This window comes from Typopeltis vanoorti, chromosome 6, assembly GCF_054136105.1.
Source record: "Typopeltis vanoorti isolate ZY-2024b chromosome 6, IOZ_Tvanoo_1.0, whole genome shotgun sequence".
In the NCBI taxonomy this organism is placed as follows: Eukaryota; Metazoa; Arthropoda; class Arachnida; order Uropygi; family Thelyphonidae; genus Typopeltis; species Typopeltis vanoorti.
This window is the reverse complement of record NC_143554.1, coordinates 103319250-103343682: the sequence shown is the minus strand read 5'-3', so window position 1 is coordinate 103343682 and position 24433 is coordinate 103319250. Positions and strand designations below refer to the sequence as shown.

At 35.8% G+C, this 24433-nt stretch overlaps 1 protein-coding gene across 4 annotated transcripts in view; it reads left to right on the top strand.

The window, feature by feature from the left end:
• LOC150105767 (mitochondrial disaggregase-like) overlaps positions 1–24433 on the top strand; it is a 244459-nt gene that overhangs the window by 74776 nt on the left and 145250 nt on the right. The window lies entirely within an intron of this gene.

Here is a 24433-nt window from a genome sequence, read left to right as displayed (position 1 = left end):
TGGACACATTATGTATCGTAATGGTTCTTTAATTGTAACCAGATCTATCTGCATGGGGGAGGGAACAATGTGTTTGTTTTAGATATATTGGAAAACAATAATGAAAGAATGCTATACTTGGTTGGTATATTTGAATTACTCAAAGGTGTAAATATGTGAACAATCATTAATAAGTCATGTGAGAATGGCAAATATGAAGGAATGAACAATTGTGAGTAGAAATACTTTCATTACTGGTAAACAGATTATTAATAATTAACATCTGTGATATATGTGTGTCCTGTAAGTTGCTAGGTGGAGCAAATATCTTGTGATCCTGTCACTTCTAAACATGCATAAGTGAATTTATGATTGCATAATTAAAAAAAAAAATCTTACGAGGAGAGGGAAAGAGATTTATTTGTGAAGTATTAATAACTAACCAATAATAAACAGCCACTGTATATATTTGGTAGTTCAGTAAATAACTATATTAGCTCATCCAATGAACTAATAATGTTGATCAGGCAATTCATTTAGGCATGGCAGGAATGCATGTAGGTTGATGGAGTAGCAAATCATCTTGTTGAATTTGTTATGTTTATTTATTTCTCTGTTTTATTTATATTTCACTTCTTTTTTCTAAGAATATTCTTTTATTTTTTGAGAATCAGCATACAGTTTGTGCAGTACTTGGATATATAATATCCGATCATTATAGGAATTATCCACATTTTCAGGAATCCTACATTCATTACGTTTTGTCAGCAGCTTTTCTGTTTTATCAATAATAGATATCTCACATATGCTGGTATTTTGTTGTAGAACAACAAAATAAATACTTAATAAATAATAAAAGGGGTGCTTAAGGGTCAAAGCTGTATAACTGAGAGGAGACCTCCACATAGCCTTTAAAGGAATGCGGAGAACCGACCCGGGCTTCTGACCTAATGTCCAATCCTCACCTTCTCGTGGTGTACCCTGTTGGGTATCTACCTGGATGCTGAATGAACGAGGATGGACTGGCAGTTTGGGATTTAGCTGACCAAATTGTATTCTTATTGGCTTAAACCAATATACAAAATGATTGTACAACATGACAAAATTTCATGCCGACTGGGGCTTCGCCCTGTTAAACAAGGCCCCCCTTTGTTTTTGCCAGGGAAGCAAGGTGAACAGCAAAAAGTCAGCTACTGGAACAAATCTGAAAACACACCCCAACTCAACATCACTAGAGTTAAAGATCGGTACTATCAACATAAGAAGCCTGAATGGCAAAGAAATGGAGGAATTAGAATATTAGAATTAGAACTAGCTGAGGAATTAGATAAGTACCAGATCGACGTAATAGGGATGACTGAAACAAAAAAGACAAAAACTGGTGAGATCTTTCTGAGCAATAAATTCAAAATGTTATATTCAGGCAATGACAATCAAGGAAAAGAAGGAGTAGCCATAGTATTCAACACAAAATACGAGGCTCATCTTCTTGAATGGCAGGCAGTGTCAAATAGAGTGATGTGGGCAAATATCAGAATGGGGAACAGGACAGTGAGACTTATTTGTGCCTATGGTCCCACAGAAGGCGATACTAAGGTAGAAGTGGAGGAATTTTTTGAGGCTCTAGAGAAAGCTACTGACACAATGAAAAAGGAAAAGTTGGTCCTTGTTGGGGATCTAAATAGCAGAGTAGGAAGTGATTGTCAGACATACAAAAATGTTTTAGGAAAATTTGGAGAAAATAGCAAAGCTAATAATAATGGCAAATACCTGTTGGATTTCTGCTCAGGACATGGACTGGTTATTATAGCACCATGTTCCAACATAAAAATGTGCACAAATTCACATGGAGAGAAGAGGCAAGGAATAAGAAAAATCTCATTGACTATGTTATTGTTGATAGTGATGTTTACTCCCTGGTGCAGGACACCAGAGTGTACAGAGTATTTGAAATTGGAAGTGATCACTATTTAGTCTTGAGCAGGATAAAATTGAATTTCATATTGAAAAGAATAACATGTAAGAAAGTTTTAAAGTGAATAAAAGTTGAGCAGATCTCAGATGTGAACTGTAGACTAAAATCCACAAAGATTATTGAAGAAAAAATGAAAGAGTTTGAGAACAAGAACCAAACATTGGATATTCAGTGGCAAGCCTTGAAGAAAACCCTGATTGATTCAGCCACAGAGGCATGTGGTGAGGTTGTGTGCAAGGATAGAAAAATCAAAACTCCATGATGGACACAGGAAGTTAAAGAGGCAGTGAAGGAAAAGAAGAAAGCATATCAAAAGTTTCTGGCAAATAAGTCAACTTGTGCTCTTAGTCGGAACACTAAATTAGCTGTCTACAAGACAGTGTTCAAACCAGTTTTAACTTATGGATCTGAGAGCTGGGTCAGAAGTAAAACACTTGACCAAAGACTAGAGACCACTGATATGAGAGTCCTGAGAAAGATTAGAGGTGTGAACAGATGGCATCAATGGCAATATCATATTAAAAATGAGGATATTAGGAAAGAACTTGACATTGTCAGCATCCAGGAATGCGTTAGCAGAGCTAATCTCAGGTGGTATGGTCACTTAAATAGAATGGGAGAGGAAAGATTAGCAAAACAAGTGTTCTCTGCCAGGTTGGCAGCAAAAACGACCCAGAGGAAGACCAAGATATAGGTGGATTGATACGGTACAAAGTGCCTTAGACGATAGAAATATAAGATCTGATAATGTTGGAGTCTTGACAATTAACAGACTGATTTGGAGGAAAATTGTAGATAGGAAGTTAGTAATGATGTAATTTTTTCATGTAGTACTATCATATCCTGTGCACCCCTTGAGGGTACATGGCAGGAATTTGATGATGATGATGATGTAAGAGAGGTAAACACTGTGTAAAACTAGCTAAACAAAAGTCATAGGAGGACTTTGGCAAGAATATAGAAAATAAATATCAAGAAGGTGGTAAGATGTTTTGGAGGTTGTTGAAGAAGCTTAGAAATGGAGGAAAGAGTGCTGTAAAAGGAGTTAGTAATGATAAAGATGACATGAAAACAGGAGAAAAAGATATCCTTGACGTATGGAGTAATTACTTCGAAACAAGCAGTGATAGCACAGTGGTAAAAAACACTCAACAGGCACACATTCAGGAATACATATCCATAATTGAAGTAGAAAAAGCCATCAAAGGCTTGAAATGTGGAAATGCAGCAGAAGTACATGATATTCAACCAGAAATGCTGCAGTATGGTGGTATAAAAGTCTTATAGTGGCTGAACTGCATAGTTCCGAAGGCCTGGACAGAGGGACGAATTCCAGACGATTGGAGTAGAGCTCTCATAGTACCCATATATAAAAAGAGAAATAAAACTGAATGTGAGAATTACAGAGGTATATCCCTTCTGAGTGTTCCTGGTAAGATATATGCAAGTATACTGAGAAACGGTTGAGAAGAATTGTGGAAGAAAACCTTGGTGAAGAACAAGCTGGATTCAGGTCAAATAGAGGCTGTCAGGATCAGATCTTCACTTTATGACAAATAGTGGAGAAATCATGGGAATATAACAAAGATCTGTATTTAAGTTTTGTCGATTTGGAAAAGGCATATGACAAGGTGCTAAGAGTGAAGCTGTTCAATATGCTACAGTTATATGGTGTCAATGGGGCATTATATCAAGCAATACTTAGTCTTTATTTGAGTTGCAAGTCAGCAGTTAGAATTGAAAGAAGTACAGGAAGATGGTTTAATATTAAATCTGGTGTGAGACAAGGATGTACATTGTCCCCTCTCTTATTCATTATCTATATGGATCACATTATGAAGGAAAGTGGTATTAAACATGATATATTTGCTCTTTGCTTTAAGCAGACGATGTTATAATTCTAAATAAATCTGCTACAAGTTTGCAAGATTCCCTGATTAAATTGAATAACTGTTGTAATATATATGGTATGAAAGTCGACAATGAAAATAGGCAGAATCATTGAAAATGTCAGCTGTATTGTGAATGGAGAACCTGTGGAACAAGTAAAACATTTCAGCTACTTAGGCACGATTTTTAGTGAAGATGGTAAATTCAATATAGAAATAGACAACAGAATCAGCAATGCTGGTATGGTGGGATGTCAATTGAATAATTCATATGGAATAAGAGAGAAATTAGTCAGAATACTAAATTAGCTGTATACAAGACAGTGTTCAAACCAGTTTTAACTTATGAATCTGAGAACTGGGTGAGAAGTAAAACACTTGACCAAAGACTAGAGACCGCAGATATGAGAGTCCTGAGAAAGATTAGAGGCATGAACAGATGGCATCAATGGCAATATCATATTAAAAACGAGGATATTAGGAAAGAACTTGACATTGTCAGCATCCAGGAATGCGTTAGCAGAGGTAATCTCAGGTGGTTTGGTCAGTTAAATAGAATGGGAGAGGAAAGATTAGCAAAACACGTGTTCTCTGCCAGGTTTGCAGGAAAACGACCCAGAGGAAGACCAAGATATAGGTGGATTCATACAGTACAAAGTGCCTTAGACGATAGAAATATAAGATCTAATAATGTTGGAGTCTTGACAAGTAACAGACTGATTTGGAGGAAAATTGTAGATAGGAAGTTAGTAATGATGTAATTTTTTTCATGTAGTACTATCATATCTTGTACACCCCTTGAGGGTACATGGCAGGAATTTGATGATGGATCTAAAGAACCTTTATCAGGGATTTTCAGCTGAAGATGAGTTAGCCAGTCTAATAGGAGTTAAAGTTTTTTTCTTCCAGAAACTTGGATTTATCCCACAAATCAGGCAAACTGGCTAGAAGAACACACTTACAGACATAATATACTGGGCCTAATAGCCTTGGTTCCTTTAACCATAGTCCAAAATAAGAAGAACAGCATGGTCTTTGCTTTATCCCTTTCAAACATTACATTTATAACTCCTATAATTGCAGGCATTGATGAATATGTAGAATGTTCGGTGTGTGTGCTACAAAAGAACAGATTATTGAAAGCATTTTCATTGATGAAAGAAATACAAACTCAACATCAGATGAAGCTTCAAAATTATCTCTGCAGAAATCCTAAATAAAGATAGCTACAGATATTGCTGAGACCTTGAGAAAATTCTTTAAATGTAAGAATTCACTGAATGTTATTTAATATTGAATTATGAAAGATTATAAACATTCAGAATGATATTTTTAAAATTATTCCCTTAAAGCAACAAGTAATCACTGATTATTTGCATGCACACACATATACAGGGTGTCCCGAAATTCACGCAAGATTTAAACTTTGCGCCATTTGTGGGGTAAAGTGTTGCTAGCAAGGATAAAAAGACTGCGTGACAGCTGACAGTTTGGGGTTATTAAAAATGGAGCGCTACACGAGAGAACAATGCATTTTCGTTGTTGAGCAATATTTTAAAAATAATGAAGGTTTGGCAGCTACAGTTCACAATTTTCGTACAAAATATGGTCGGAATAGTGATTTAACTTTATCAACTGTGAAAAGATTAATTAAAAAATTCAAGGAAACTGGATCAATTAGAGATTTTATACACTCTGGCTGTCCTTCAACAAGTCGTTCAACAGAAAACATCGAAGCAGTTCATGAGAGTGTTGCATAAGATTTACATCTTTATGCTTACAAAGTTCAATTGACTCAAGAACTGAAGCCTACTGACCACACACAGCGAAGAGAGTTCGTTGAATGGATTATGGAACAACAAGTAGATGCTTATTTTTCGAACAAAATCATCTTCAGCGATGAGGCTCATTTTTATCTTGATGGCTTCGTTAATCGACAAAATTGTCGCATTTGGGGTTCAGAAAATCCATGAGTGATTGTTGAGAAACAAATGCATCCACAACGTGTCACTGTTTGGTTCAGATTTTGGGCTGGAGGCATCATCGGTCCATTCTTCTTCGAAAATGCGGCTGGTAAGGCAATAACAGTTAATGGTGCTCGCTATCGCAACATGATAATCCAGTTTTTTGTGCCTAAATTGCAAGATATGGATGTGGACAACATGTGGTTTCAACAAGACGGTGCCACATGCCATACAGCCTGAGAAACAATTCAATTACTGCATGAGTCATTTCCTGGTCGTGTAATTTCCTGTTCTGGTGATCAGAATTGGCCCGCCCAGATCATGTGACTTAACGCTGTTGGACTTTTTTTTTTAGGGTTTTTTGAAGTCTAAGGTTTATGCTAACAAGCCCATAACCACCCATGCCTTGAAGGAGGAAATTGAGCGCTGTATCAACGAAATTCAGCCACATTTATGCAAAACAGTTATGGAAAATTTCGACAAGAGTGCGTATGTGCCAGCAAAGCTGTGGAGGCCATTTACCCGATATGCTATTCCATGCATAACCCTATACTGTATACTTTAAATCAATAAGAAATTACGATTTTTAATTAAAAACCTGTGTTTTCTATCAAAATTACTTCTTACGTGAATTTTGGGACACCTTGTATAAAAAATGTAGTCCCCCCCCCCCAACCACTCTATACACAGTGCACACAGTTATATCTCTGTATGTGAGATAGAGAAAAAGAAAGTATATATAGTTAGTTTCCGACTTTATGAGTTCATCCATTCCTATCACGAGCTCATAAAGCAGGAATTAGTTTCTCATAGACTTAATGTTAAGAGGAGTTACATTTCCAAGAATGAAATTTGACCATAGTAATGTTAAGCCATAGTAACTTAATGTTAAATAAAGGTCAACAAAATGATAGTTCATACTTGAATAATGATTTATTTATCAAAAGAAATGAAAATATAGCCTTTAAAATCAAGCAAATAATAAAAAATTATTTATGTCATACAAATGTGTTTATTCTTCATTCAAATGCACAAACTTTGATACTTCATCTTCATTCTTTCTTTTTATTAACACCACTCTCTCTGTAGTATTAATTCATTTTGACTTATTAAGAGAGACCTCCAGTGAGCCAGGCACTCATCAAGGAGACCACATATTACACACACCAGCTATCATACTTGTTCTTGAATTCATTCACACTGCCTGCACACACATCCCATGTCAATCCATTCCAATCATACATCGCTCTACGAGAGAAAAATCTAGATCTCATCCCATTCTTAATGGCATTCATTCTCAGTTTCCAAGGGTGGCCTTTTGTCCATTTTGTCCTCCATGAAATAAAAAATTTCATCAGCTAAAGCTCTGTATGACCCTTTCAGAAGTTTAAGTCTCAGTCATATCACTCCTCTTTCTTGTTTGATAGTGTCTACAAATTCTCAATCTGTCTTCATAATCAGTATCCCCCCTCCCCAATCCTGATATAATTTTAACACTCTACTTTGCACTCTCTCCACTGTATCAGAATCACAACTGAAACCAGGAGACCAGACCTGTGTGCAATAGTCCATGTTAAGTAAAAGCATGTGGTTTGAAATGCCATATTTATGAATTTATAATTTATTTATAATCTTATTAATACTGTATTAATAAGATGGATAATGTGAAATAAGACAAGACAGCAACACAACCACTGTTTGTAACGTCAGCATGGTAAATGCTTTATGTGAGTCTGTGAGAGATACTCATTTGGTCTTTGAGACTAGATGAGTTTGTCTCACAGATGTATGTGGTTTGAAATGCTATATTTATGAATCTCAATTTATCAATGTGTCTCCTGAACTTTCTATAACTACTAAGAAATACCCAGATTCCTAATTTAGTTTCATCAACAGACAACTGAATATTTTCTCTCACACCCTGAACTATATCATTAATATATAAATTAAAACAACAATGGTTCCATAATTAAACCCTGTGGTATCCCACTGATGACTTTCCTTTTTTGGGACATTGCACACCCCATGCTACACAACTTTCTGACTTCTGTCAGTCAACTCTCCCTGTAACCAAGCTACCAAATTCCGTTCAGCCCAATTTTTACAGTAGTTTATTTTGTGGTACTTGATATATTGACAGCCATTAGTACTATTTCTGTTCTAATTTATCCATGAGTAATCTGTAGCCTAACTTTTATTTTAATTTATCTGTTAGTAGCTAAACAGATCACAGGACTCTGGCTATGTTGTAGTAGAATTTTTCCACCAGAGATCAGACCAGTAGTGTTAAGGGTGGACTAAATTAGTGTGACTTTAGCTTACTATGTGTACAGTAATCTAGCTTGTCTCTTTGTTATATGTATGTCTACTTTAGATGATGACCTTGATACGAAGGTTAAAATGTTGAGTGATCATTTTGGTGTGTATTAAATTGAAATTATTACTCTAGTTCAAAATTTATTATAAGGAATGCTAATCACTGCTCAGTTATGAAAGAAAGGGTTTCTGACAGGGTCACTTAAGGGTCAAAGCCAAATAACTGCTAGGAGACTACTACATCACCTTTCAGGAATGCAGAGAACCAACTAAGCCTTCTGACCTAATGTCCAGTCCTCACCTTCATGTGGTGCACCCCATTAGTAGGTATCTACTGGGTACTAAATGAATGAGGATGGGCTGACAATTTTGGACTGACCAAATTGCCCTCTCTATTGGCTTAAACCACAAATGCATATGATGGTACAACGTAATATTTCATGCTGTCTGGGGTGTCACTCAGTTAAACAAGGGCCCCTGCTGTTTTTGTCAGGGAACCAGGATGAACAGTGAAAAGTCAGCTACTGGAACAAGCTTCAATTCAACATCTAGAAGAAGAATAAACCCAAAAGTCAGAAGAACTGAACATAGGAACCATCAATATAAGGAGTATTAATAGAAAGGAAATTGAACTTGCAGAAGAATTGGAAAAATACCATGTGGACTGGCATTACTGAGACAAAGAAGGCAAAAATGATTGAGGTCTTACTAAATGATAAGTACAGGATTAAATTCAGGAAATAACGATCAAGGATTGGAAGGAGTAGCGATAGCATTCAACACCAAACACAAAGATAAATTTCTTGATTGGAAGGCAGTTTCAGGTAGAGTGATGTGGGCTTGCTTCAAAATGTGGAAATGGACAATGAAACTTATTTGTGCCTATAGTTCTTACAGAAAGTTCTTCTAAGGAATAAGTGAAGAATTTTTTGAGTCATTAGAACAGGTAGCTGATATAAAGAAAATGGAAAAAATGGTCCTTGTTGGAGATCTAAACACCAGAGTAGGAAATGAATCCCACCAGGTATATAGGAACATTTTGGAAAAATTTGGAGAAAGAATCTGCTTAGAACATGAAGTAATCATTACTAACACTATATTCCTACATAAAGATGTGTGCAAGTTCATATTGAGAGAGAGAATACACATGAAATAAGAAAAGCCTCATTGACCACGTCATTGTTGATAATTGATATCTTCATGCTAGTTCCAGATACAAAAGTATACAGAGGATTTGAAGGATTAGAGCTGACAAGTTTTTTCTTATTTTTTTATCCCTGCAAAACAGAAACACACAAATTAAATTTGCCAAGAAATTATATTCCGATTTAATCCTTTATATGCATATTATATTATATACAATATTCTGCACTGAATTGTTGGAACATCCACCCTATACCACAAATCGGCTTCTTGTATATAGAGGTCGATGACTTTACATCAATTGGTGTAATATCCCATAATGCATTATGGAAAGGGCATTTACCCAAACCAGTTTCAATAAGATTGAAACTGGTTTGGGTAATGGATAAAGGATTAAACTAAATTTATTATTGAAGTCTCATCAGTGGGAGCTAAACTCAGAAGAGATACCAAGGTTGAATTAATGCAGAAATCATATATTTCCTGTATACAAGTAGTAGAAAGATGTATTACCTTATTATTAAAATACTCTAGACTATTAGAGATAGTTGTAAAAAAAAAAAAAAAAAAAAAAAAAAAAGTTTTTCACTTGTTACAAATTAACTTTTTTGTTTAATCTTTTTTCTAAGTGTAAGCAAACAAGGTTTGCACATGAAGTATATTTGTGACTAGGCTGCTTGTATGAGAGTAGTCTGAAAAGTTCTCGGCCTCGACCATAGATGGCAACACTATCGGCAAGATTTTTATTTTTTTTTCTAAGTTGATACAACTGTCATAAGCATCCATGTGAAATTGCAAGTCATTCTATCAAGTAGTTTGCTTTATACAGCTGTCTGAAGCAAAAGTTGCCTTATCCCTTGAAATGGATAAAATTGAGTATCCTGTGGTTATAAAATTCTATGTAAAAGAAGGTTTAATGCCAAAAGAAATTCATTCAAAGTTCATAAAAGTTTATGGGCACTCATCTCCTTCGTTTTCGACAATTAAGAAATAGGTTGCCGAATTTAAACATGGCTGTACCAGCCTTGAAAATGATCCACGTGAAGGATGTCCAAAAAGTGTAATAACACCAGAAATCATTGATCAAGTGCACGATATGGTATTGGATGACCGGCGAGTCAAAGTGCGTGAAATTGCCGAGACTATAGTCATTTCAAAAGAATATGTATGATATATTTTTCATGAAGAATTGCAAAGGAAAAAGCTTTGCACAAGATGGGTGCCACGCTTGCTCACAGCTGATCAAAAACGCACTCGCATGAAAATCTCTGAACAGTGCTTGGAGCATTTTAACAAGAATAAAACTGATTTTGTGCATCGATTTATTACTATGGATGAGACTTGGATTCACCATTACACACCAGAATCCAAACAGCAGTCAAAACAGTGGACAGAAGCCGATTGTTCAGCACCAAAGAAGACAAAGTTGGTTCCATCAGCAGGAAAGGTCATGGGGATCAGTGTTTTGGGATGCTAAAGGCATTTTGTTGATTAATTATCTTGAAAAGGGTAAAACAATAACCAGGGAATATTATTCCAATCTTTTAACCAGACTAGACAAAAAAAATTCATGAGAAAAGACCTGGTTTGCAGAATAAAAAAATCATCTTTCATCAGGACAATGCACCTGCTCACAAAGTTGTTTTGGCAGTGGGAAAATTAAGGGATCTGCACTGAATTGTTGGAACATCCACCCTATTCCACAGATTTGGCTTCCTCTGACTTCTGTCTCTTCCCAAAACTAAAACTCTTCATCGATGGTCAGTGTTTTTCTTCGAATCAAGAGGTGATTGCAGCTGTACAGGGGTATTTTGCAGATCTTACTGAGAATCACCACAGGGATGGGATAATGGTGCTGGAGCATCACTGGAACAAATGTATTAGTCTTAAGGGAGATTATGTTGAAAAAAAAAAATTTGAAATTATAAATTCGTTTATTTTCATTGTTAGGCCGAGAACTTTTCTTTGTATAGAGTCTGATGACTACAAACATACAAACAGCCTAGTGAAGTTACTTCATGTGCAAATTGTTTGCTTACACTTGAATAAAGAATTAAACAAGAATATAATTTATTGGCATGTTTAACCCTTTGATTATTTACAATTTTTTATACAAAAACTATCAACGATTTACTAAAAAAGAATATGTAGCTAATAAATGATTTTTATACATGCCACAATAACTTTAACAACCTACATACAATCACATTTCTTTGCAAGTTTCGAATAGTATGGTAAATTTTGAAGCATGGTGTAGCACACAACCCTACCAGGCAATCGGGACGTGACATACACGTTTCTTTGTGAACCTTCTTTTCTAAAATTGATCTTGTGCAACAAATGGCACATTTTCTTCTTGGCTCTGTTTGCTTTGCATTGGTGATGGTGGTGGGGGGTATGTATTCTGGAGAGTGCCTTCCTGTCTGTCTGATTTGGTTCCCTCCTTTAGCTGGTGTTGCACCTTTCTTGTTAGTCCTCGGGGTGTGGTAGATTTCAATGATCTATTGTATGAAATCCAGGCTAAAAGATGTGATCAAGCTTACCACCTAACTTTGCATGTAGCACAAAAAGCATTGTACACAGAGATATGTAAAAGGTGTCTGAATATTTTTACATAGTATCTCTGTTTGTTCCAAGTAGCAGGATAATACGAAAGCATTTGGTCTAACAATCAACACCTCCCATGGTGTTTTTGTACTGTAATAACACAGCTGGTTTTTTCACTGTTCCTTTCATTGTGTCTACCTCCTCCATTTTGTTCCCATAGATGGTGCTTAGCATAGTGATATCTTTCTTGTCTTTTCATTTCAACACAATGATCTTCCCATACTGAAAGTTTCTCATTTCTTCAGCTTCTTCAATTTGAGGTCTTCGGGTATTTCTTTTCGGCTCGTCTTACCATCAGTTTTCTTGGTAACTAAGTAGTCTGCGAGCTCAATACTGAAATAGTTATCTAAGTTAATGCAGTATCCCTTATTCAGCAGCGAAGATGCTAAGGTAACAATGGTGTTTACTGTTAACAACAACTGTGTTTACTGCCTAATCCTACTTTTGTACCAAAAGCAGCATTAGGCAGTAAACTGCATACTTGAGTGCCTTTAACTGTATAAATTATCAATTCATATAAATAGCCACTAGATGATTCACAAAGTTCATTTCAAACCGAAATGAGTGCTTCGGCGGCATGTACTGTTTCCAACCAAGTTGGCCCTTGTATAAAAGGCTTTCATCAACACAAATATCTTGTTCTGTCATATAAACCTTCTGGAACTTCTTTTTTTGAGCAAGTCCAAAAACAAAGACTTTTTTTTTTTTTAGTTTTCGGTGGGGATAATTAGAATCCTTGTCTGCAAAGTGTAAAAATTTCTTTCATTATCATGGGATACCTGCATTTAGACATCGCTTATGAAAAAAAAATGCAGTCTCTATCATCCTTTTTTTTTTTTAGACCAATACCATTTTACTTCTGATTTCTGAACTATGCCCTGAAGCAGTAATAACACTAAAAACACCTTCAGTTCACTGCTAGCTGTGTCTTTCCAATGAAAACAAGAAAAACTTTTGAGGGTTGTAGTGGCAATGAACTGCATAGCTTTGCTGTTCATTTCCTCAACTAAAATGTTAATTATATCTTTATCAAAATATAATTCAAACAGTTCCAATGAGCAATTCCTTATGGGAATATCTCAAGAAATACCAGGTGTTCCCATAAAAGAAAAGTGAGGATGAAGTAACATACTAATCCAGCCAGTATATGATACCCATCTCCTAGCTTGGAACAAACCACAACTGTCTTCATCACTATCAGAACTCTTCAATGAGACATCACCATCACTGCCTAAAAAGAATTCAACATATTCTCTATCTGATTCACTGTCACCAGAATCTCTCTTGCAAATAATACAGCAGACATCTTGCACTTCTGCAAACCTGATGTCAAAAGCCATGTTTTTACACCATGTGAGTCCTTCAACATACTTTTGTTTTTAGCAAAGTAAACAAATTTCTTTTCTCACAGGGAACTATTGCCATCCATGTGTAAGGAAGAAAACTAAATCATAAACACATCTAACATGGTTTAAACAATTATAAAATGAGAAAGTTTATGGAAATGTGCTCAGAGCATTAGTAATACTACCAACAAATTATGGAAATGCACTCAGTGTTAGTAATGCTATAGAAACAATACCAACAAACGTCCTCAGTGCATTTGTATCAATCAAAGGGTTAATTTAATTTGTAACTAAGTAAAAAAAAAATTTACACACATGTAAATTGTATTTAAGAAAACTATTTGCATGTGTCTGGAAGAACAAAAAATTCATCTGAAATCAGAACAACAGACAGTCAGGTCTAGTGGACCATGCCTTGGTCTGCATGAAAGAATTTGCATCAGTCCTTTCAAACCATAAGGAATTTCTTTTTATTTTTATTTCAAGGTTGGCAATGACCTTGCAATATCTTAATTTAAATAAACATGGATATGTTAAATTTCCTGAAATATTAGTCATTAATTCTTAGGCAACTCTTATTTATGACTTAGGCTTCTGATTAGTGCCCACAGAGGATGCCTTTTCTAGTTAGGTCTCTGGACTTTAGTCTGCTAAGTTTCAATTTACTTTGCATTCCTTGCTGATGTGTTACATTTTATGTTACATGATGTCTTTGTGACTGAGATGAAATAGTGGAATCATTAAACAGTTTAATTCTTTTCTTTTTCTGTTTTCACTCCATTAAGCCGCTAACATAAGATGAACACATCCTGCAGACAATGGCCAGACACAGACCACACCTATTCATCAGACTTAATATACTTGCTTCATAGTTTTAATTTTGTTGGTGTATTCCAAAACAACCACCAGTCTTTCATTTCTTTTTTATTTCAAGGTTGGCAATGACTGTTACCTCGCAATACCAAGCCTAAACCATGAATCTGATTATAAGAGGGCTGGGCTCTCAGATTATTAGGAAGGAAGAAATTCATAAGGAGGATTTCATCCTTTGCTATGTGGCATCATCAGACTTCTAAATAAATTGAAGAGTCAGGTGGGTCAGTGAGTACCATTTAAAAAAAAAAAAAAAAAAAAAAAACTAGAGGGATTTGATGAGATCATTGTTCATGTAGTATCTGTGGTAGTAGATGTTGGTGAGCACAGATTGAAGCCGGTATGTTCTTGGCATGCTAAGAAGAGATCTGTGAGCTCTGCTGAAGTGCTTCCTTTTTTCATGCCCTACCCATGGAAGGGTAAGACAAAGGGGAGGGGGGAATGATTAAACACCTGTTTTGAAAATGCTGAAGTGCTTCCTTTTTCCTCAACCCATGAGCTGCAATATTTACTATAATTGCTATGTTGACATTGTCATTGGCACAGATTGAGAAAATAGTTAGCTGCAAACTACCTCCTCAACCAATTTTGTGATAGACTGCTGTTCTCATTCCGAATTGAAATTCATCTCATCATCATCCAGTATAACCAAACTCTTAATTTTATAAAGACACTCACATTGACAATAACTGATATTCCTCTTTTTTATGTTAAACAAATCTTGATTTAAAACCTTGAGTTCAAAATCCAATCCATTTCACACTGCCTGCAAAGGGGTGCTTAAGGATCAAAGCTGTGTAACTGGGAGGAAACCTATGTGTAGTCTTTTAAGGAATTCAGAGAAGCTACTGGGGCTTCTGATCTAATGTCCAGTCCTTATCTACTCATGGCGTACCCTGTTGGGTATCTATCTAGATACTGAACGAATAAGGATGGGCTGGCAATTTGGAATTCAGCCAACCAAATTATATTCTTATTGACTTAAACCACAATGTAAAATGATAGTACAATATGACAGAATTTCATGGTGCTGAAATTTTCATTTGGAGAAAAGTGCAAAGCTAATAATAATGGTAAATGCTTGCTGGATTTCTTTTCAGGACATGAACACCATGTTTCAACATAAAAATGTTCACATATTCACATGGAGAGAAGATGCAAGAAATAAGCAAGTTCTTATTGACTATGTTATTGTTAACAGTGATGTTTTCCTCCCAGTTCAAGGCACAAGAGTATATGGAGGATTTAAAATTGGAAGTGATCACTATCTCATTTTGAGCAGGATAAAATTGAACTTCATATTAAACAGAAGAAGCTTTAAGAAAGTTTGAAAATGAATCAAGGTTGAGCAGCTCTCAGAGGTGGACTGTAGGCTCAAATACACTAACATCATTGAAGAAAAAAAATGAAAGAAGTTGAAAACAAGAACCAAACCTTAGAGATTCAGTAGCAAATCCTGAAGAAAACATTGAGTGATTCAGCCAGAAAGACGTGCGAGGTTGTCTGTAAGGATAGAAAAATCAGAGCTCCATGGTAGACTCAGGAAGTTAAAGAGGCAGTGAAGGAAAAGAAGAAAGCTCATAGAAAGTTCATGGCAAGTAAGTTAGCTTGTGCTCTTAGAGAATATAGAGAAAAATGTAAAAAAGTGATACAGTATTTAAAACTAGCTAACAAAAGTTCCTGGGAAAACTTTGGTAAGAACATAGAAAATAAATATCAAGAAGGTGGCAAAATATTTTGTTAGCTATTGAAAAAGTTTAGAAATGGAGGAAAAAGCACTGTAAAAGGAATCAGAGATGATAAAGGCTACATGAAAACTGAAGATAAAGATATTCTAAACGTCTGGAGTAATTATGTTGAAAGACTGTGTTAGATATTGAATGGAGAACTTCTTGACAAGTTATTCATTCAGGATCTAACATGTAAGCATTACAAAATAACAAAGAAATTTGCATAATACCTGCTTACCAGCGGAAGGTGAGTAACACCTAAGTTGTATGTGAAAGTGTATATCAGTATGTGTAATGTATTGGAATTATTTATTGTCAAACGGAAAGCTGAAATCAAGAATTATGTCAGATTAGCATTTCATGTAAAGGAATAATGGCTTAATTTGTGTATTATTAAGCTATCAAAAAAATCGTAGGTAATAAATGACTAATAGGATCAACGGTCACATCTAAATCGCAAGTGCCTGTCGTAACGCCCGAAGGCTGTAGCTTACGGGGAAAGCTGACATAAGCGCCTTTCCTTGAAAACAGCACCTAATAGCAAGGAGGGAAAGCAAGGGATCAATCTAAGGGCGATGCAAGTTATGGATCGTGTGAAAAAAAACAATACAGAAAAAGAGGGTGCTGCGAAAGAATATTTAAGGCAATACGCGCCAAGCTCTAGGCCTTTTTTCTGTTTCTTCCGGGATTTTGGAGATCGAGGACTCTCAACGAGTGATTGGAGATAGGATATACTGGGAATGCTATGTCGACGGACAGCCTGCCATATTCATGATTTGCGCTGAGAGGTATTCCGTGGAGACCCGTACGAGAATCAACAGCTCATGCAGAATCGTACCAAACGCTGAATGACCCACCCGAGCGAGCAGAGAAGGCTCATAGTTCCAGCCATTTCCTGATTTGTGTCTGGCAGCAGAGAACGGAACAACTCAGTCACGAGACCTGACCCCCAGCCAAGACAAAGGATGACCCGAGCAACACGTGGCAGTTAATAGACCTTCGGAAGGACTTGGTAAAGTAAAGATCCTTTTGTTTTATATCTTGAGATTGTTTGAAGGTAGAATTTGTGTCTTGATAAAAGCAAGACTGAGGACATTTTAGAGAACTTTGACAAGATAGAGTAATTAATACAGCCAATTCTATCGGACAAAGAATTGTATAGGATAAATCTCTAACTTGTATATGATTGAAGTAGTGAAAATCCTTTGTTAATTGAGTAAATTTAACTAAGAGAGAAATGAGTTGTGAAATATCTATTTAAAGTAAATGTGAATGAAGGAACTTGATTTGAGTGTGACATTGTTTAATTATCCATTTGTATTACATGATTTTGCATATCAGTTTATGTAAGAAGGTTAGATTAGCATTGAACAGTTTGTATATCTTAGCATAAGACATTCACTTAGCTAGCAATTCAGAAGTTTTGATAACTTAATACAAGATTTAATGTACCTGTCTTTTAGCATTAATAAACATGTTTTGTTACTTGAACCTGAGTCTTGCCTGAATTCGAGGTGTCAAACTACCACTTTTGAAAATAGAACCAAATAGCAGGAAGGAGTTTAGATAATTATATAATTGCGATTAGATCTTAGATCACGACTGCAAGGGTACCGAGATCTATATACTCGCATGTGAATTCTAGATTAACGTATATGCCTAAAACCTAGGAATGTTTCCCTGAGCCTGAATTATATTCTTGTTATAGGAAGCTGATTGGCACAGTTAAAATATAAATTTGCCAGTTTCTGAAGAGGAAATATCCCTAGGAGCCAAACCAGGTTATATATTAAGGAGAAAGATATAAAATTAAGGTAGAAGGATATAGAGAAGACTGGATCAATTTGGATCATACTTAAATGTGTACTCTAATAAGGAAATGAAAATACAGAGATGTAACAACTGCTAAATGAAACGAGCAGTGTCAGCATGATGGTAGAAAACTCCCAACAGGAATGCCATCAGGAATATATATCCATATTTGAAGTAGAAAAAGTCATCAAAAACCTGAAATGTGAAAAGGCAGCTGGAGTAGATGAAATTTATTAAGAAATACTCAAATATGGAGGCATAAAAGTTTTACAGTGGCTGTATTGCATAATTCAGAAGACCTGGTCATAGGGTCCAATTCCAGATGATTGGAGCAGAGCTCTCATAGTACCATGTATAAAAAGGGAAATAAAACTGAATGTGAGAATAGCAGATATATATCCCTACTAAGTGTTTCTGGTAAGATTTATGCAAGTATACTTGAGAAACGGTTGAGAAGGATTGTGGAAGGGTAGCATGATGAAGAACAAGCTGGATTCAGCCAAATAGAGGTTTTCAGGATCAGATTTTCACTTTAAAACAAATAATTGAGAAATCTTAAAACTTGTATTTAAGTTTTGTTGATCTGGAAAAGGCATATGACAAAGGTGCCAAGAGCAAAGCCCTTTAAAACACTAGTTATATGGTGTAAATGGGACATTATATCAAGCAATACATAGTCTCTGTTTAAACTGTAAGTCAGCAGTTAGAATTAAAGGTGGTACAGGAAAATTGCTCGAGTTAAAATCAGGTGTGAAACAAAGGTGCACATTATCTCCACTGTTATTCATTATCTATATGGGTCACATTATGAAGGAAAGTGGTACTAAATCTTATATCAAAATTGGTGATGTAGATCTTAACTCTTTACTTTATGCAGATGATGTTATACTTCTGAATATATATAGTACAAGTCTGCTAGATTCCCTGACTAAATTTAATAACTTTTGTATTAAATTTAGTATGAAAATCAGCAATAAAAAGACAAAGACAACAAAAATAGGTAGAAACATTGAAAATGGCAAACTGTAGCCTGAATGGTGAACCTATAGAATAAGTAAAACATTTCAGCTATTTATGCACAATATTTAGTGAAGATGGTAAATTAAATATAGAAATATACAACAGAATTAGTAAAGCTGTTATACTATTCTGTATTAGTAAAGCTGGTATTGTAGGAATACCAGCTTTACTAATACAGAACATTATAATAATACAGGAATACAGAATATTCTCAGCTGAATAAATTTATATGGAATATGAGAAATTAGTCAAAACACTAAACTCCCTCTATACAAGACAACGTTCAAATCAATTTCAACTTATGGATCCTAGAGCTGGGTTAGAAACAGTCATCTCTCGATTTACGTTCATTCACGTTACGTCCTTTTGAAGATACATCCGTGATCCCAGAAAAGAATAAATAACAATTTCGACTATACTTTCAAACAAGAACGCAAGCGAGCGTAAAATAAAAAGATTTTTATTTAGCAATAATGCAGTGGCAATAGCTCATTCAGCTGTAACCTCCCTCGGCAGTCAGCACTTGGCTTCAACAGCTCCTCTGTTGATTTTGTGTTTGAAAAATATGTTATTTGTGTATTTATTGTTAATTATTTCATGATATTTTGTGCAACATGCCCCCCCCCCCCCATGCGTCCAGTTAAAAAATCTAGTGAAGAATCACAGAAAAAGAGGCGAGCAATTGATCTTGAAACGAAGTTGCAAGTTATAAAGCAACATGAAGCTGGTAAGCCAGTCAGTGTGATCTCGCATGACTTCGGATGATCTCATTCTACAGTGATGACCATTTTGAAAAATAAGGATAAAATCATAAAGGCTGTGAAAGGATCTGCTTCCATTAAATCGATGATAGTGACGAAGCAACGACAAGGTCTTGTGCATGATGGAAGTACATAGAGGACCTGAACCAAAAGCTCATACTCCTTAGCACTATGACCATAACCACTAAGGCACAGAGTCTCTTCATCATGTTGAAGGAGAAAGCAGGGCCTGATTACGACTACAAATTCAACTCTTCTTCCGGTTGGTTCATAAGATTCAAGCAGTGTTTTGCACTGCATAATGTGAAAACATATGGTGAATCCACAAGTTCCAATGAGAAGGCTGCCGAGGAGTTTGTGGAGAAATTGGATAAAATTATTGCGGAGGAAAATTATTTGCCACAGCAAATATTTAATATGGATGGGACCTCCTTGTTTCAGAAAAAAATGCCCTAGCAGACAATTCATCCACAAAAAGTCGAAAATCTATGCCTGGTTTCAAAGCTCCTAAAGACCATGTTACGATACTGTTAGGGGGTAATGTGACTGGATATAAACTGAAACCATTTGTGATATAGCACTGTGAGAATCCACATGCCTTCAAAAACATTAGGAAGCATTCTCTTCCAGTTCATTAGCATGGATGACTCAAAAATTGTTTGTGGATGCATTAATCAACTGTTATATACATGAAACGAAAAGTTTTGTATGAAAGAAAATGTAGAATTTAAAATTTTATTAATTCTAGATAATGCTCCAGGTCATCCATCTTATATCAGTGATCTTCACCAAGTTCAAGGTCATGTTTCTCCCTCTAAACGCTACTTCATTGATCCAACCAATTAATCAGAGAGTTCTAGTAGTGTTCAAGGTTTATTATCTACAGAGAACTTTTTCACAAGCTATTTCTGCTAATGAAGGAAATGACCAGACTCATGCAATTTTGGAAAGTATTCAATATTTATCATGCTATTAAAAATATTGCTGTAGTTTAGGATGAAGTGATCTCTCAGTGTATGAGTGACATAAGGCAAAATATATTAAAAAGGTTTGTGCATGACTTTGGAAGTTTTGAAAAAAAAAATGAAGACCTTTGTAAATTGAGTGAAGAAATAGTTGGCCTAGCAAACAACGTGAATCTCAAAGTGAATAATGATGACATAGTTCAACTCATAGGAAGTGCCCCCTGAAGAGTTGACCAACGAAGAATTGGCCAAGCTCGGGGAACATGTTGCAGAAGAGGAAGAATGAGAAAAGGAAAAGAGAAACAAGAAGAGGTAGTTAAACAATTCACAGTGAAGGGTCTTGCAGAAATGGTCTCAAAATGGTTGAAGACGTGGACCCCAATGTTGAACGCTACTTATTAGTAGAAAGGAAAGTACGTGATGCCTATGCTTGCTATAAACACATTTATGATGAAAAGAAGAAGAGGAATAAGCAAAGCACATTGGACATTTTCATCAAAAAAAAAGGTTACACCAGAAGAGCTGCAGCCTAGTCCTTCACATAGGGAAGGTAATGAAGATGTGATTGTGGAGGAAGATTTGGGTGATTATTTTCCTGTTTTATAATGGCAGTAACAGACAGTATAGTTTTATAATAAGGTTCAAAAATTAAAATGACAGTATATTTATTACTGTTAAGTCCCTAACCCCTATAACTCTATTGATTTAATGTATTGACTTACGTCCAAACCAACCTACTTCCTTCCTGATGGAACAAAACCCCGACGTAAGTCAAGAGATGACTCTACAATACTTTATCAAAGATTAGAGATCTCGGATATGAGAGTTTTTGAGAAAGATTAGTGGAGTGAACAGATGGCATCAATGACAGTCACATTAAAAATTGAGGATATTAGGAAATAACTCACCATTGTTAGCATTCTAACTAACCAGTGTTAGCATTTAACAATTGTCGAATAATTATTAATGTAAATTGTTAATGGTAGGAATATGTTATTAGAGCAAATTAAACAGAATGGGAGATGAAAAATTAGTTAAACAAGTGTTCTTTGCCGCTTTGGTAGGAAAAAGACCCAGAGGAAGACCAAGATGTAGATGGTTTGATTCAGTAAAAAGCACTTTAAAAGATAGAAATACACCCAATCTTCCAGTGACCTCTAACATGAAAGAGCAGTGCTCATGTTATGTTTTTATTTATTTTTTTAAGGAGAGTCTTTGCTCTCAAAACAACACACACTGTACACAAAATCCAGAACACCTCCATCATCATCAAATTCCTGCCATGTACCCTCAAGGGGTGTACAGGATATGATAGTACTACATGGAAAAAAAAAAAAAATTACATCATTACTAACTTCCTATCTACAATTTTCCTCCAAATCAGTCTGTTACTTGTCAAGACTCCAACATTATCAGATCTTATATTTCTATCGTCTAAGACACTTTGTACTGTATCAATCCACCTATATCTTGGTCTTCCTCTGGGCCGTTTTTGCTGCCAACCTGGCAGAGAACACTTGTTTTGCTAATCTTTCCTCACCCATTCTATTTAAGTGACCATACCATCTGAGATTAGCTCTGCTAATGCATTCCTGGATGCTGACAATGTCAAGTTCTTTCCTAATATCCTCGTTTTTAATATGATATTGCCATTGATGCCATCTGTTCACACCTATAATCTTTCTCAGGACTCTCATATCTGCAGTCTCTAGTCTTTGGTCAAGTGTTTTATTTCTGATCCAGCTCTCAGATCCATAAGTTAAAACTGGTTTGAACACTGTCTTGTATACAGCTAATTTAGTGTTCCGACTAATTTCTCTCTTATTCCATATGAATTTATTCAATTGACTTCCTACCATACCAGCTTTGCTGATTCTGTTGTCTATTTCTATATTTAATTTACCATCTTCAGTAAAGGTCGTGCCTAAGTAGCTGAAATGTTTTACTTGTTCCACAGGTTCTCCATTCACAACATAGTTGACATTTTCAATGATTCTGCCTATTTTCATTGTCTTTGTCTTTTTATTGCTGACCTTCATACCATATCTATTGCAACAGCTATTCAATTTAGTCAGAGAATCTTGCAGACTTATAGCGGATTTATTTAGAAGTATAACATTATCCGCATAAAGCAAAGAGCTGACATTAACATCTCCAATTTTGATATCATGTTTAATACCACTTTCCTTCATAATGTGATCCATATAGATAATGAATAACAGAGGGGATAATGTACATCCTTGTCTCACACCAGATTTAACATTAAACCATCTTCCTGTAATTCCTTCAATTCTAACTGCTGACTTACACCTTAAATAAAGACTAAGTATTGTTTGATATAATGCCCCATTGACACCATATACAGGGTGTTCGGGATAAATTTGACATATTTATAATTAATTATATTTTTCCGTAAGTTACATGTATTAACACACACTTCTCTTCATTTAAAAGTTTGGACCCTTCTTCATTCATATACAAGATGTCAGAAAGGATGGATAGCTGGAACCCACCTGAATCATGGAAGAGAATAACTTGTATCATGATGATTCGTGCCCGCCATCAAAATAAGGATATTACGACTGCTGCCCAATGCTCCCTGAATACAGTAAAAACAATCAGGCATGAACTAGAGACTTGCAATGGTGACTACGAGGATGTAGCAAGAAGAAAGATCCCTAGCAGACGATCTGATTGCGTTTATACAGCAGAATTCCTCGCAAATCTGCAGGAACAGGTGTTGAGGAACCCTGGCATTGGAATTCGGGCTTTGTTCGTGGAGTTGCTAACTGTAGTCAAGCCCTGGATAACAAGGGTAGCCAATGGTAGGCCGTATGTATGGCAGCAGGATTCGGCCCCTTGCCACACCTCTGGGAAAAGTCAAAAATGGTTGTCTGAAAATTTCTACGACTTCACCAGTCCAAATGTTTGGCCTCCAAACTCCCCAGACCTTAACCCCATGGATTATTTTGTATGGGGCGCAGTTGAAAAAGACACCAATCGCACTTCCAGTAATACAAAAGCCCAGTTAATGGATAAAATTAAAACAGTTTTTGCGGCCCTTCCCAGGGAGACTGTAGCATCAGCTTGTTCGAGGTTCCGAAGCAGAATTGAAGCTGTGATCGATGCTAATGGTGGTTATTTTGAGTAAATCTTGTTGATAGTATTGTAATTAACTCTGCCTGTAATGTTTTTTTGTCAATTCATTAAATTTAACAGATACAAAGAAGATTTTCTTTTTCCTTACGAAACTGTCAAATTTATCCCGAACACCCTGTAACTGCAGTGTATTGATTAGCTTCTCTCTTGGCACCTTGTCATATGCCTTTTCCAAATCGACAAAACTTAAATACAGATCTTTGTTATATTCCCATGCTTTCTCGACTATTTGTCGTAAAGTGAAGATCTGATCCTGACAGCCTCTATTTGGCCTGAATCCAGCTTGTTCTTCACCAAGCTTTTCTTCCACAATTCTTCTCAACCGTTTCTCAAGTATACTTGCATAGATCTTGCCAGGAACACTCAGTAGGGAAATACCTCTGTAATTCTCACATTCAGTTTTATTTCCCTTTTTATATATGGGTACTATTAGAGCTCTACTCCAATCATCTGGAATTCGTCCCTCTGTCCAGGCTTTCTGAACTATGCAGTGCAGCCACTGTAAGACTTTTATACCACCATACTTCAGCATTTCTGATCGAATATCATCTACTCCTGCTGCCTTTCCACATTTCAAGCCTTTGATTGGCTTTTCTACTTCAAGTATGGATATGTATTCCTGACTGCATGCCTGGTCAGTGTTTTTTACCATTGTGCTGTCATCACTGCTTGTTTCATTTAGCAGTTTTTCGAAGTAATTACTCCATACTTCAAGGATATCTTTTTCTCCCGTTTTCATGTCACCTTTATCATCTCTAACTCCTTTTACAGCACTCTTTCCTCCATTCCTAAGCTTCTTCAGCAACCTCTAGAATATTTTGCCACCTTCTTGATATTTATTTTCTATATTCTTGCCAAAGTCATCCCATGACTTTTGTTTAGCTAGTTTTACAC